The 3387-nt window shown below is 44.5% G+C and overlaps 1 pseudogene across 1 annotated transcript; it reads left to right on the top strand.

Moving 5' to 3' along the window:
* Window positions 1–234: 234 nt before the first annotated feature.
* LOC311148349 (amphoterin-induced protein 3-like) lies at window positions 235–2820 on the top strand (annotated as a pseudogene). Its single transcript, XR_014615625.1, has 2 exons — window positions 235–822; window positions 910–2820. The product of XR_014615625.1 is annotated as an amphoterin-induced protein 3-like (transcript).
* Window positions 2821–3387: the final 567 nt, after the last annotated feature.

The raw sequence follows: 3387 nt of genomic DNA, 5'->3' as shown, positions 1-3387 counted from the left end.
AAAACTGACTATCCTACCGATCCTTGACTTCGGCGATGTCATTTACAAAATAGCCTCCAACACTCTACTCAGCAAATTGGATGTAGTCTATCACAGTGCCCTCCGTTTTGTCACCAAAGCCCCATATACTACCCACCACTGTGACCTGTACGCTCTTGTTGGCTGGTCCTCACTACATATTCGTCGCCAAACCCACTGGCTCCAGGCCATCTATAAATCACTGCTAGGCAAATCCCTGCCTTATCTTAGCTCATTGGTCACCATAGCAACACCCACCCGTAGTATGCGCTCCAGCAGGTATATCTCACTGGTCATCCCCAAAGCCAAGACCTCCTTTGGCCGCCATTCCTTCCAGTTCTCTGCTGCCAATGACTGGAACGAATTGCAAAAATCTCTGAAGCAGGAGACTCTTATCTCCCTCACTAACATTAAGCATCAGTTGTCAGAGCACCTTACTGATCACTGCACCTGTACATAGCCCATCTGAAATTAGCCCACCCAACTACCTCATCCCCATATTGTTATTTATTTTGCTCATTTGCATCCCAGTATCTCTATTTGCACATCATCTCTTGCACATCTTTCATTCCAGTGTTAATACTAATTGTAGTTATTTTGTACTTTGGCCTATTTATTGCCTTACCTCCATAACTTTGCACACACTGTATATATATTTTCTGTTGTATTTTTGACTTTATGTTTTGTTTTACCCCATATGTAACTCTGTGTTGTTGTTTTTATCGCACTGCTTTGCTTTATCTTGGCCAGGTCGCAGTTGTAAATGAGAACTTGTTCTCAACTGACTTACCTGGTTAAATAAAGGTGAAATAAATAAATAAAATAAAACCTGTGTGGAGGGTGGGACACAGCCTCAACCAAATCACAGAATTCCCTTTCTTTTCCATACAGGACCACAGTCATCCGTTTCTCACCATGCTGGACCTGTCCTCCAACCGTCTGACCACACTACCCTGGGAGGATGTGAAGGCACTACCGGGGTCAGTGCAGAAGGGACTGTACCTCCATAACAACTCACTGGTGTGTGAGTGCTCCATGTACAGTGTGTTCTGGCCCTGGGAGCAGAGGGACTTTACAGAAGAGAACACCTGTCTGATCTACGGCGAGCCCCGCGCCTCAGTACGGATCCTCCAGCACTCCCGCTACTTCCAGAACTGCACGGTGGGGAAGGTGGTCTCACTGCCTGTTGTTGTTCTCATCTCCAACCTCATAGTGTATGAGGGGGAGAGGGTGCAACTGGACTGCCAAACCTCCCTCCGGGGTAAAGAGCTGTCATACATGTGGGTCTCACCAAATCAGGAGCACCTGACCCAGACAAGCTTCAATGACACCCGCATCAACGTGTTCCATAACGGGACCTTGGAGATCCCAGCAGCCAGGGTGAATGACACGGGAGTCTATGTGTGTACGACCCGGGACAACAAACACATGCTGAACGCAACCAGGGAGGTGAATGACACCGTGGTCAGTGCCATGCCTGACTCCTTCAACACAGGCTACACCACTTTGCTGGGCTGAGTGGTCTCCCTGGTTGTCATCCTGTACCTTTACCTGACACCCTGCCGGTGTGGGTGCTGTAAGCAGCCCCCGGCCATCCCCATCCCGGCCTACAACCCGGGCACCCTGGCCTCCATCTTCTCCCCCACACTGAGCAACAAGCACGTAGTGTTCATGGAGCCCATGCTGGAGGATCAGAACGGGGGCCTGAGGGTGGCTCTTGCCACGGAGCAGTCCACACTGCAGTGGGAGTGGGACACCATTGGACTGACCTAGTTAAACATTGAGCCCCTGACTGAAAAATAACAATGGAAGACTGTAATTACATCCTCATTCCTGTCCTATTTCTCTGGTGGAAGGCTTCATCTAACCGGACTATCCTCGGGAATAATCGCTGAGCCATGAAGAGAGTGAAAGAGAGCTCCCCACAGGACTGTACAAGGGCTCATACTAATTAATGTTCCTCCTATTTCCTCTCCTCTTTGTCTCATTGAAGACCAGGTGTTGAGTTTTGCAGGATTAGACTATATAAAATTGCCCATGCTATTGGGGAGGGTTGGAGCAAAGTTGATTGAATTCAGCCAACATTGCAGTGGAACACTAAAATGTCCGGACTATGAAGCTATGGCACTGGAGACGTTCTTATCTGCTCTCAGTTTAATAACTTCTCCTCTCCTCAGAAACATGATCTCCCCTTCTGTGTGGACGCATTCTGCTCCCTTCACAAATTTAAAAGCATTACATTGGTGTAAGGATGGGCAGATTTCAGACAGATTTCCACTAACATTAGTTTTTTTCCAAATTTGTCAACATTAGTTAATTTAATTCATTTAAAATTCGTAAATGGGAGTGTATGAGTGGACACTTGTGTGTGAAATGGGTGGGACAGAATTGGGCAACAGTGAAGAAGATTCCTATTGGGAGATTTATTTTGGACTTCCACGAAAGCTGTTAGAGCAATAGTGTGTTTGGAATTGAAATGATTATAGTGTGATTACAGGTAGATGTCGATGTATCTAAAGCAAATGTAAATGGTTTTATATCTAGGGAAATTAAGTAGATTACAGCTAGAAGATAGTTGGATGAAGTTCATTATATTTTGTTGTATCATTAACCTTGTTAATTCTGTACAGTTAATGTAACCACTTTGATATAAACCATTTAGGTACTCTATACAAACTCCTGATCCCGATTTAATACATCTTTATTGGACCCTTAAATTAAAATGTGTGCTTGTCATTGTTGGGACTGAGAGCATGTAAAAAAGAAAAGACAGAATGTATTAAAATACTAACACAAAATCTAGCAAGATTAAGAAGATTTTGCTGGAGGAAAAAAGGCCACCCCGCACTTTGAAAGATTGGACTGCAAAAGAGAAATGTTCATGCCATTTAATCTGATAATCCTAAAGTAGGGCCTTTAATAACATATAGGTGGCAATTTAATCAATTCAATTAATGTTTACAAACTACTGCCTGTTCACGCACAAGCCTTCCCTGAAAACCACAATCCTCTTCCTGTGAGCTGAGTCTACCTGTGTTACCTTAATTGGGGAGGACGGGCTTGTGGTAATGGCTGGAGCGGAATTAGTGGAATGGTATCAAATACATGGTTTCCATTTGTTTGATGCCATTCCAATTGCTCCCTTCCAGACATTTTTTTAAAGTTTTGTAATCCTTATTTTACCAGGTAAATTGACTGAGAACACATTCTCATTTACAGAAACAACCTGGGGGACAGGGGAGAGGAAGGGGGATGAATGAGCCATCCTCCCCTCAGCAGCCTCCTGTGCTACTTAGTAACATTCGGATTCTACAGAACCCAAAATGTAACCAATGTTGAAACTCCTAGAAACACTATACCACACATATC

Source organism: Coregonus lavaretus (genome assembly GCF_964263955.1).
Source record: "Coregonus lavaretus genome assembly, chromosome: 20".
NCBI classification, from domain to species: domain Eukaryota; kingdom Metazoa; phylum Chordata; class Actinopteri; order Salmoniformes; family Salmonidae; genus Coregonus; species Coregonus lavaretus.
The sequence above is the reverse complement of the archived record's forward strand: the minus strand, read 5'-3'. Positions and strand labels throughout refer to the sequence as shown.